The sequence below is a fragment of the Anas acuta genome, chromosome 2 (genome assembly GCF_963932015.1).
Source record: "Anas acuta chromosome 2, bAnaAcu1.1, whole genome shotgun sequence".
NCBI classification, from domain to species: Eukaryota; Metazoa; Chordata; class Aves; order Anseriformes; family Anatidae; genus Anas; species Anas acuta.
In genome coordinates this window covers 130,010,361-130,023,465 of record NC_088980.1, presented here as the reverse complement: position 1 = coordinate 130,023,465, position 13,105 = coordinate 130,010,361, and positions in this window count along the sequence as shown.

Genomic DNA, 13,105 nt, shown 5'->3' with positions numbered 1-13,105 from the left:
CTGTACCCCTTTCATCAGTCTTTTTGGCTTCAACTTTCTTATTGTTGCAAGATCTATGTGTTCAATTACCTGCTGCTGGGATACTGTTTTTCTTTTTTACCCATACTCTGCAAAGAAGAAAATCATACTTCATTTCCTGTTCTTGTAGGGAGAATAAAGTACATCTCCATTCTTACTTTCATCCTGATCATCCTATAATCTTCCAGATAGGGCATTCATGTGAAAAATGAGAGAGAACTTCATATTTTTTCAAACAGATAAAATCTTGATTTCATGTTTTCCATATCTTTGGTCCATTGAAGGAGATTTAAGCATTAATTTATGAAACAAAAGTGCATCTCCCCTCTAAACGTTTCCTCCCAACTTCTGTCCTTGCCTCTCTTCTCTCTTCTTCCCCAAATATCTACTTAATGTAATTTCACATACTGGGGACAAATTCAGTTTGGGGGTGACAAAGACAGCAGTTCTTAATAAACTTATTATTTACCAACATTATTTTGCCTACTTTGAAAATTATAGCATAATTTTGCCTCATATTATATGTGGGGTTAAGAAATGAATTTATTTCATTCTTAATTTGCTGACAAGCAATTCTGAACCTAATTCTTGATAGTGTAAATTAATTAAGGCATAACACCACACTAAATCAGCTATACTGATTCTAATAAATAAACTATCATTTTAAATAGCTTGGATTATTTCTGTGTGGCAGTCCTTTGTTTTGTGTGAAAGAACATATTTCTCTCAAACCAACTGGACACTGCAGAAATAAAACTGCTTCATGCCTCAAACCATAAAATTATTATACCTCCTCTGAAGAGTGCCTAAATAGAGGACAAAATGTGTTTTTAAATAGTCATTAATAGTGTATTCATTTCTTCATTGATGCAATTGCTGAAACGTATGCTATTAGCATGATTTTCAGCAATTGAGCTGGTGTGAATTGTTAGTAAATCAGGCCTGTAATCTTCAAACATACTCCCTAGGCCTTGAATCTAAAACCATCTGGACAGTGTGACAGTGTTCTATTTATTACATACAACTGCTTGGATACTGCCAATGCATAAACAGTAATTAAGCACACAAGCCAACCATGCATGCCAGATTTGCTAGAACTATCCTTTGAGTATCTTAGAGTTTCCATGCCAGTGAGCTTATTGAGGCATTGGCTGGTGATTAAACATTAATGATTTATGGTGCAAGCAGGGTTCATTTACTGCTTACTGAAATATGTTTGACAGTATCTTTATGATTTTTTAAGAAATAATACTTTCAAAGATTTTTTTCCTGACCCATTTTCTACTTTTAGTAATACTGTGACAGAGAATCTCATCAGATAGTTGCTTATATATCTGGTTCTCTTGCTGTGGTATACTGTGCTGCAAGAAATTGAATTAAATGCAGCAGGAATTTGGTAACTAGGTGCCTCAGATCTTCCTTAGTTTTAATGAGCTTTCTAAAAATGAATTCCAAAAGTCCTGTGCTGCAGATTCTTAATATTGGACTGAGGATCTATACAGGTGTGTTGGTATGTTGCTTGTCCCAGCACCAGGTGACTTTCCAGAAATCTGTGTTTTCGGCCCAACACTCTTACAAGGACATAAAGAATTTACATTTTATTGGTAGTCTGGATAGTTGTCATAAGAAAAGAGTGATCTGATGCTGACAGGGAACTGAATGTTCAACTGATCAACAGAAAATGCCCTATACTACAAGAGGGAGATAGTTACCATAATTAAGGAACTATCTGTCATTACTCAGTGTCAAGACCCATTGTCTAATGTATCGTGTTTATGTGCATAGCCAAATTTCACTGTAAAGGTAGAAGTATTTTTTGGTGACCATAACCATAAGTTTGAAATGGCACTTGTGATGTTTGGAAACTATATTGTACTAGAGACTCATTGTACAGGTTCATTGTTAACCGTAGCAAATAACTGTTCACGTGTGTCAGTGCCAAATGTTTTCCCCTTCACTATACTAGTCCTGATTTATTAGTATTTCAAATTCACCTAGGGAGCTAGGAAAACTAATTCTGTATCTTCACACCTAATCATGGAAATTGAGGTATGATTCACTGGCTTGACAACACAGGAGAGTGCCAGTCAGGAATTCCTGGATTTTTAATCTTAACTTTGGCATCAAACAGATCTTGGATCCAGAATAAATCCCAAAGTCTCCAACTGAACAACTGTATTGTGGAGAATTCCGTAATGAATGTTTTGGTAACTTCTGTGATTGTCTTAAGCAAAGAACAGCTTAATGTCAATTCCTGATGTATCAGACTCAGATTTCACAATCACTAGTATGGAATGTGGAACTGAGAAAATTACAAAATGCAAAGCTATGTACAGTTTTTACCTTTCATTAACCCCTCACTTACAGTCTGTAAGTAAGTAAGTCTGTATGGACAGATGCTGCCTTTTCATTTGTATTACCCCCAAGTTTTATTATCCATGTAGAAAGGTTACAAGAAAATCTGAAACCCCAAAATAAGGTGGTATGGCAATTTTCCACAATGCAGATAGGCCAACAGAAGTTAACAAACTAAGCTATACATAGGACTGAACATGTCAAATAAATGGCATACTGTATTGGCTTTCTCAGAATTAAGGTCCCAGATGAAAACTGTAGAAAAATTCCTGTAACAGCTCAGCAACATCTAGCTCAGAAATTGGAAGCAAAACAGCAATGTTAGTATCATGCCCTAGATATCTCCGCTGAGAGATAAGGGTAAATTAACCTGAAAACAGAGTCAAATTAATGAAGTTAATACCTCTTCCAGGATGTAAGAAAATATTTTCTTTTAGCACCAGACTTTGCTGCACAAATACACACTTTAAGGACTATATAAGGGAAATTTTATGTGGGACACCACTTCCCTTCACTTTCCTCTTGTAAATGTTGTGAAATTCTGTGGTCACACTAATAATATAGGGTTAATTTATTGTCCAAGAGTATGAGGTAAAAAGTGATCTTTCTACTTTGTCAGTTGTTCTATCAATTAGATTAGTTAATCTGTAAGAACCTCAAGTTTTGTTTGTTGACACCACACCATACCTGAGGAGTAAGTCTGTGAGGCAAATATTTAACCACTAACAAAATGGCTGGTAGTTGCCAGCCTGTTTTCACCATCAGGCTTGCAGATAGCCTCTGGCTAGCTATCCATTAACTAATAGCTGCAGGCTACAATGTTGGGTGACTATCTGCCCACTGTTTTTAATTATTTTGAAATATATTTTTACCATGTTTATGCTATTTAAAGCATGTTTTAATGCTTTTAAACACTGCCATTTTTTCTTTGGGGTTTTCTGCAGTTTATATTATCTTTAAAGGATATATATATATCCTTTAAAGATAATATAAATTATATTATATATATATATATATATATATATATGCATAGATCAGAGAGATGCAGGATCACCAAGCAAATGAAATTCAATTACACCAATCTCTCTCCTTTCTACACACATCATCCTCTGCTAGCAGGCTGCTCAGTAAATATTTTCTCTGCAGGTCCATGAGTCATCCTAGTAGTAAGTCACAGTCAGAGACAGGGATAATTGGGAAGTGGGTCAGTGCACTAGCTTTTTCACTCTGGGGACCAGAGTTAAAATCTTCACTTGGATCACAAGCCTAGTGGGCTCAATCTGTTACCCCCTATTCACCCTCCTGAGCTGCTACCACCGTTGGTGCAATGCCTTCTTCAAGGAAAATCAGTTTCTTGAGAGATTATTCAGATTTTGATAAGTGCCTGCTTGAACAGTGGCTTCAGCTAACTGACAGATTCATAGCACTGAATTACGAGAACAAAGCTGAAATAATAATTCTATTAAAATCTTAAAGATATTGTTTTCATTTTAATATGGAAGCCTCAGTGTTTGTCTAAGATAAGATCACAGAATCACAGAACGGTTGAGGTTCGAAGGAACCTCTGGAGGTCATTTATTCCAACCCCACTGCTTAAGCAGAACCATTTAGAGCAGGTTGCCCAGGACAATGTCTAGATGGCTTTTGAATATGCACAAGGAAGGAGAGTCTTCCTTGGATGATAATATAAAATATTAATAAAATAGTATAAGTCATGAATAAGATATATGTAGTTAGAGTCTCCTCTGCAGGTCAGCTGAGTTAGTTGAAAACAGGAGAGATATTTATGTTACTAATTTAAGAGTCAGGTTAGGTGGCTCGTGAACCTGTCTAGATGCACTCTGAACATCCAAGGGTGGAATCTCCAAAGCTTCTCCTGATAACCTCTTCAGTCTTTGCCCATCCTTATCACAAATAATCTATTCATTTTATCTCATTAGAATATCCATTGCTGTAATTTGTATCTGCTGCCTCCTGTCCTTTTAATAAGCACCTCTGGAGAAATGCATCTCTTCTATCCATGACGTAGCTGTAGAAAGAAATTAGGGTCTATCCCTTTTTATCCTTTTCCTCTCTCTGCTGCATTAGTCATTTTTGTTCCCTTCTACTCTTGTTCTGTAAAATATGCATTAATTTGTTATTAAGGAACAAGATATGTACCATTTTTACAAGCAAAACCACTAGCAGCTGCTTCACTGTATGAAAGGTAGCTAACTGTCTTTTCCAGCCTGTTTAATATTACCACTATTATTATTATTATTATTTATAGAACAGACTTGTATTAACATTACTGATGTTTGTGAGGAAACTAGATTGTGTCTCTGACCACTGTAAGATATTTCTTTCAGCATCTCCTGTCTTCTAGTCCCCCTAATTTATGGTTTCTTGAAGGTATCCATATCAGCAACCATAGTCCTCACTGGGCTGCATACTTTTTCCCCTGCAGATGATTTAACAGCAGCTTCTAATGTCTTATGCATCTCTTGCAGACACAAACTTTGCAGTAATCTCTCTGTGAAGGACTTTATCACATCTTTCTCTAGCAAGGGTGGTTCATCATCCCAGTACAAACTGGTTTCTTTTCTCATAGTATGGTTTGATTAAAAATTTATCTGTCCCAACACTTTTGTGATGTTTTGGTCCATCTTTTTTTTCCACTGTATTTCTTTGATATGGTATAAATCATCTCAGAATCTTAATGCAAAATATGTAAATATGTGAGCCTTGGGGTGGTCAGAGCATTCAGCTTTATCAGTTTAGGATCTACGAGCCTCAACAAAAACAACAAAAGCTCCCATAACTGGGATAATTTCCTTCCTTTTTCCCTTTTGAAAGGGAAAATAATTTTTTTTTCTTCTCATTTTTTTTTCTTTTTTTTTTTTTTCCTTTTCTTTTTTCTTTTTACCTTTTTCTTTTTTCTTTTTCTTTTTGACCCTTCAGGTGACCAACATTCTTGATTGATTAAAAGTTGAAATAATATATTTTCCAGAAGGATGTTAAGCAAAGGAGCTTAAACCCCCCTTATTAAACCCCATATTCAGCATAGAATTCAGCCTAAATAAACTTAATCTTTTAGAAAATGTTACCTAACAGTGGAGAAAAAAAAAAAAAAAAAAAAGTAAAAAAAAAAAGTTAACCCAAGCCTGCACTACGTTGCACAATTGAGATAAAGTTAATGGTTATGACATGGGACTGCATGTTAAAGTAAAGTATTTCTACCTTTTCAATTTCAATAATGAAATTACGTATAAGAAAATCTGTGTGATATTTACAGCAACATAAGTACAAGATGATTCCCCTGTACAGGAACTGTATACTACACTACAAATTTTCAATGACTATTGGACGTCTTTTTCAGCTTTGAAATGGCAGAACTGTCATGGCACATTTTTTTGTATTCGTTTTTTTTCAAGTTAGAAGCTTTACAAGAAAATATTAATGGAAACGAAAATATACCATGGAAATATTAACCCAGATTTAGTAGCCAGATTTAGGTAAAGGAAGACTCAAGTCTCTAAAGTGTTTCATTCTATAATATCAGAAAGGTGTTGAAGAAGAGCTTCAAAACTATGCGGAAAAACAAACAAACAAACAAAAAAATACAACAGACAAGTAGTTGGTGAGTAATGAAGGAGACAGGTGATATGGAAAATATTTTTAAGTCTGTCATTTATACACATTATAAGATTGTACTCTTTGAATTACTAAATCCATCTAATCTATCTTTGCTGACAGGTTCTTCATATTCCTCCAAATCCTTATCATTTACAATGAAGTCCTGTACATCTGATCTTAAAATACAATCTCTTGAATGTTAATAGGGTCTTTAAATCAAAAATATTTTTATTTTCTTTAAACTTAATCTATTATTAATGTACAAAAAGATGGTTTTAAAATGTATGTCTGAATATCCATCATATTCCAAAGAACAGCAGTGAGGGCTACCTTCTGTGTTCAGGCTTTTATTATTTAAACAGGATTTTAAAATGTTTATTTCTCATAAACTATATTCTGGTTGCACAGAGCATAAAATCAATTGATCTTGGACATAGTAGGCTCAAAGCAGGTAGAATGATCATAGTAATTCTGAATATTTAGCAGTTAGCTATATTCCCAGAAATTATGTTATTTTAGATGTGATAGTAACAATCTAAAATCTTATTTTGGCAAAGAACTCTAGATCAGCAGTGCCTGTGATCTTGAACCTGGGAAGTACCCAGGACCTATGCAGAAGATCATTCAGAAAAACAAGGAAAGTAAAAAATGGATGCAATGAAATGCACTACATAAGCAGTCATTTTAATATGCCTTTCTCTAGATTGATTTTGGATGGTTGAAGCTTTGCTCTCCTAATTATTCCTTCTAAAGAAAAAAATATATTTTCACCCTTTCATTTTTTTTTCTGTTCAACTTTTACTGTTTATCTCTTGCTTCTTTTAAAATCTGTCCATATTTTAAAAGTTTTTCTTTATAAAACAAACAAACAAACAAACAAAAAACTCTATTTCTTGTAATAGTCTTTTAACTAAGTGATAACATGATAGGTAAGACTCAGAGTGAGTTTGTAGAAGAAATACTTAGTAAGGACCATAGTCTTCATTTCTTACTCGAAGTTAGTGTAATCTTTCCTCACACATATTTTTACTGATATTAGCAGAGTTGTAAATGAAATTTTGCTCTGTTACATAAAGAAGTCCATCTCTTTCTCATTTTATTTTAAAAACATTTAAAAAAAAATCATTAGATGCAATAAAAAATCTGCAAAAATGAAAGAATGCACACACATACATAGAAAAAAATAGAAATCACTGTTAAAAATAGACAGCTCCAAAATCTACAAATTCTCTAAGTAAAGATCATCAATTATCTTTACTTGGCAAATGAAAGGCAATAACAGTAAAATGCATATCAGCACCAACTGTGATGTGAGATTTAAGGCTCTAAAACTTCATTAAAATCAGACTGGTAATGATGTACCATATGCACTGGGTTGCATTTGCCTGAGGATCTCCAACCTGTGGCTCATTTCTTCTGTCACACCACCTCTTTATAAGAATGACTCAGAGTGCTTTGTTGAAGTGCTTAGGGGGCTGACAAGCAGGGTAGGTGTTTCAGAAATAATCATTTGCTTCATTATACCCTGGTGGATTATAGACATTTTGTGTTTGTAGGAGAATCTTAGTCTTTCATTCCTGAAGTTAACTGAAGACATGAAACAAGGCTGTTAAACAAGTATTCTGACAATTTATGCTTTCTGATTATTATTATTATTATTATTATTTTATAGCAGGTAGAAGGGATTTATTTATTTTTTTTATAGCCTTTTACAGAAATTACTGATAATGAATTTGGATAGTACATTTCAGAGGGATTACAGAAATATATTAACCAGGTAAGATAGATGGGAAGACATCATAGATAAAGGGCTTCATGTTTCATTACCAGCTCTTGAGCAATTTACTCCCCATGTGCTTATTTTATTATTCTGGTATTTTAGTCACTTATTTGTAGATCACCTTTATAAATTATTCAGGACCTTTTTCTTTTTCAATGCTTTCACATATAGTTCTCATTAATGACACAGCAAGCTATGACTATATGTGAAAAGTAAAATAAGTGCTTTTACATCAACCTCTAGCTTATTATGACTGAAGATAAAAGAAAGCTCATGTCAACGAAACATTAAGATGAATTCTTCATATGTCATGCAAGATGAAAAATGGTGGTACCTGAGAGATACTAATAAAGCTGAAATTCATTTAATACATGGTCATACCCTAGACATTAAACTTTTGTACATACGTGGAAGCACCTCTAAAAACTGACATTTAGCAGAGACATCTAGGTTCTCACAGGGGCCAGTCTGGTTGGGGTACTTAGTTTGTATTCAGCATGACCAGCAGTCACAGCCACTTTCATTCTGAAGTGCAGGCAAAAGAATACAGTATTGGTTCCTGTGTTGGTTGGTCCATTTGTTTGATTTCAACAAAAGAAACCTATGGACATGGCTATTTACCCAGAACACAGAAGCCTGTGTTTAATTCAATTTTCTGAAGAAGAAAGTGCCTTAGCCATTGTACTGGGTTTATGTGGTAATGGCTTGGTAGCAGGGGGGCTGCAGGGGTGGCCTCTGTGAGCAGAGCCCAGCAGATTACAGCCAGCTCCAGCCAGTTCCAAAAGGGACCCACTGCTCGCCAGAACTGAGCTAGTGAGTGACATTGGATGGGTCTCTGGGAGATCAGATTTAAGAAATGGGGGATGTAGGGGCCCAGCCAGCAGCTGGGCAAGAGGAGTGAGAAAAGAAAAGAAAAGAAAAGAAAAGAAAAGAAAAGAAAAGAAAAGAAAAGAAAAGAAAAGAAAAGAAAAGAAAAGAAAAGAAAAGAAAAGAAAAGAAAAGAAAAGAAAAGAAAAGAAAAGAAAAGAAAAGAAAAGAAAAGAAAAGAAAAACCACAATGACAACAAAAAGTGACTGTACCTGAACAGCTAACACACACAGGGAGTTATTATTTAGATTATTATTTGACATCCATAAGACATTTTTTTTCCTTGTAATTAAAAAATTAGTGAATACTTTTTGTTGCTGCAGAAATATTTTGCCATGTTTCAGAGTATTTTGATTATTAAAAAGAGTTTAAGTATGTTTTTCATAAGCTTTATTCAGGATGTCTATGGTACCACTTTGATTAATAAAATCTAACATTTTATGAAAAAATAATTTTTGTATTAAGTTTTTGAAGCTTCTGTGATCAGTTGGCATATGAAAGAGACACCACAGGTGAATAATAATAATTCAAAGTACAGTGTAGCGTGACTGCTGTCTGAACTCATACTGTGAACTGAACAACCAATAGTAAAAAAATATCTTTTATGACAGCATAATAATAAAGAATCATTACAGACTTTGGACTATTTTTTTTCCAGTTATAGTTTTTCCACCGTCAATAAAAAAAGAAATCTTTATTAGATGGGGATTATTAAAAATAATTATATTTTTCTTTCTGAAATAATTCAATTAAGCCTTTGAGTAGTTTTATGCTTTGCTATACCTTTCTGCATCAGTTAACTATTTAGAGAAAATAATGAAGAAATACAGAGCATTCATATTTTATTAAGAAATCCATGCAAGGAATGGTGGAAAGTCTTTTGCATTTGACTCCACAGGCTTGTTAAAGTGAATGAGCTGGCCAAAGGAAAAAAAAATAAAAAATCAGTTATGAGAACTGATTTTAACTGACGTTTTATTTTAACTGCTTTTACAATACATATAGAAAATTATGAAATGACACAAGTACTATACAATTTTCTATCATAATCCATGACCATTTTGTGATTGCTGCAATGTAGTGTAACAATACCCACCTGGCTAGAAGCCCAGCCATCTAGGGATCTTGACTATCAAAGTATACTGGAGTTCAGACCAAAGGACCTGTATTCCAAGTTCAACTAGCATGGATATTGTTAGAGTGCATTTCGGTATTGGACATATAAACACTGCGTTACCCCAAATGGAATTCAATTAAAACAGGAATAGAAGCAGTTCCTGAAGGCTGAAATTGTATAGGGGAAGGAAATAAACATACATTTCTTCACAGTTAATAATAGTGATAATGTAGAAGCACACCAAGGATTAAAGTGTTGGGTTTTATTTATGTATTAATTAATTAATTAATTAATTTATTTATTTATTTATTTATTGGGATGTTGGAGTTTAAATAGTCAGTGAATGAATAACCATCATAATATGGTTTCAAATTCTTTCATTAGAACAATGTGAAGTATGGTGAAAATCTAGATCCACTGTGAGTTACCTGCTGAACACTGAACCTGAATAAGAAGAAACTAGTGCAGCTGTAAATTTAATATAGAATAACATTTTCAAAACACGATGTTAAGTGTTTGTGCATGTGATTTGGGAGAGACCACCATCCTCAGTGCTGCTACTTGAGCTCCCAGGATTAAGCACATGTAAATTGATGACAGCATATTTTCAAGATGCAGTCATCTTTATCGGCTTGTTTTATATCCTTTATATAGCAAGGTATAGAATCATAGAATGGCTTGGGTTAGAAGAGGCCTCAAAGATAATCTAGTTTCAACCTCCCTACCATATGCAGGGACACCAGCCGCTAGACCAGGTTGCTCAGGACCTAATCTAACCTGGTCTTGAATACCTCCAGGGATGGGGCATCCACAGCCACTCTGGGAAACCTGTTCCTTCAACCTGCCTCACCACCAAGTGAAGAATTTCCTCCTAACCTCTAATTTAAATCTCCCCTTCTCTTTAGTTTATAACCATTCCCTCTCATCCTGTCATTATCTGATTGAGCAAAGTGTTGCATCCCATCTTTTTTATAAATCCCCTTATAAAAACCTTACTGAAAGGTTGCAATGAGGTCCCCCAGTGCCTTCTCTTCTTTAGGCTGAACAGCCCCATCTCTCTCAGCCTTTCCAGGTAGGAGAGGTGCTCCAGCTCCTTGATCATCTTTGTGGCCTTCCACTGGACTGCTCTGACAGATCCATATCCTCCTTGTGCTGGGGGCCCCAAACCTGGATGCAGTACTCCAGATGGGACCTCACAAGGGTCATCTGTTATGTGTCATCTGTTTTCCAGTGTATTGAAAACTGAAGAAGTCAATATTCCAGACTTGTTTAATGCATTTTGTCCAATGCAATGTTTTGTTAAACTTCTGCACTCTTTCTATGAAATGTAAAGTTTCCTATTAAGTCATATGAAATAAAGAACAATGATTTGTTACTTGTTTTAATCAAGATGATTTGATAGTCTTACAAGACTACAGTTTCCCACTTGCTCTGTTTTGTATTCCCAAATAACTAACTAAATAAATAAAATATAAAATAAGCTAAACTAAAATAGCTTTCTTATATATTTTTTTTTTCTTTCCAGAATTTATTCCATAATCCTAGTAAGCATCTGGTGCTGAGGTCTGGTGGAAACAGGATACTGTAACAGCTGAACCTGGAGCTTGGTCCAGAGTAAAAATTATTTTACTTCCAGGGTTTGCTGAGTAACTGCGTGCATAACTGCCAGTCAGTTATGCACCTCTGAGATTAGAAAAAATCTTATAAATCACATTATTTCCAAATGAAAACAACAACAACAACAACAAAAGTCTGAAATATTTAAAATAAGAACGAAAATGCAATTTTTACATAAATACATTCCTGTATTTGGTCTTTTTTTCTTAATGACTTTAATAGGATTGCTCAGTTATAAGGAAAGATAATCCTTCTAAAAATGTTATTTTCTTAATGACTTAATAACACTGTTTAGTTTCTGATACACAGCATCATGATACTGCTTCTATATGTATTACAAGCCCTGGTAATTTAAATTTTTATTGTATACATATAATAGCTTAGATGTGACAACATCTTAAATAGAAAATTACTGAACGTAAATTTTAACAGCATATCATGGCAGGGTTTCTGTTGCTTATAGAATATCCATCATTTAACAAATGTATATGAGATATTCATTAATTCTCCAATTAATTGATTGATTAAATTTCAAACATAGGATCCATTTCTGACTGAGTGAAGCTCCACACTATAAACATATTGATCCCATGACTGAAACAATTTTGCTTGAAGCAAATAATCTTGAAATGGAATCATTGCTCTTTTTTCTTCTGACAATAATCTATGATCTCAGGAAAAAAGCACATTAATGCACACACTCTCTGTAACCCAGTATTTTAGTTTTTCTTATGCATTTCAAAAGCCAAAGAAGTTGTATGACTGAACAAGTAATCAGAGAACATCACTTTGGGGTTGCAAGAATGTCTTATACCTGCATTTTCAGAATTCAGAACTATTAGAAAAACATTCAGAATTATTAGCAAAATAGGTAAGTTAATACTGTTGAACATATATTGTTAAATGACTTGGTACTATTTTAAAAATGAATTACACTTCACGAAAAGTCAATATGCAGGTCAATATGCATTTGAGATTGGGAAGCTGACCCATCTGGGTTACTATTTGGCAATATGTTTCCTGAGAGAAACACTGTCTAGCAAAGAACAATGAGGTTTTCAACATATCTCATTTATCATATCAACAATTAACATTACAAATTGTTTTAAGTTGGAAAATTCACTTCCAGATCTAGACCTGCATCTCACCAGTTTTGGAAAACTAATATTGCAAGTTTTGTTCCTTCTTGTTATAAACAGAAGAGCACATTGTATATATAAAAAAACCACTTTATTACCAAAATATGAAGCTGTTGAGTTTCATCATTTTTGTTCATTCACATCTCATATATAAAATCAACAATGTCCTTGTGAACTAATGTCACTTTAGAACATAGTAGAAATCACTGATGCTGATCCATTGCCTTATGTCCTCAAGTGGCATATTACTATGTCTTGGGGGCAACACAAATCAGAGCATGTTTTTGCCAGGATGGGAAAAATAGACTTACACTGTGACATGAATCAGAAAAAAAGATAGCTTGATGAGCTGAGGGAAAATATACTTACCTACTAAATATAGATTTGTAGGCAGAGTAACTGGAACAACAGATCTTCAATGCTATATACTTTAAAATTAAGCACCAATGTATACATGTTCCAAAGCAACTGGATTTCAGGAAGAACTAATATATTTGACTTGACCCCTTGTAGACAACAGGCAAACTAGTTTCACCCAGTTGTGGCTGCAGAGAGTCTAATATCTTCTGTTGAATAAAAACTGTTCAGTTGAATAA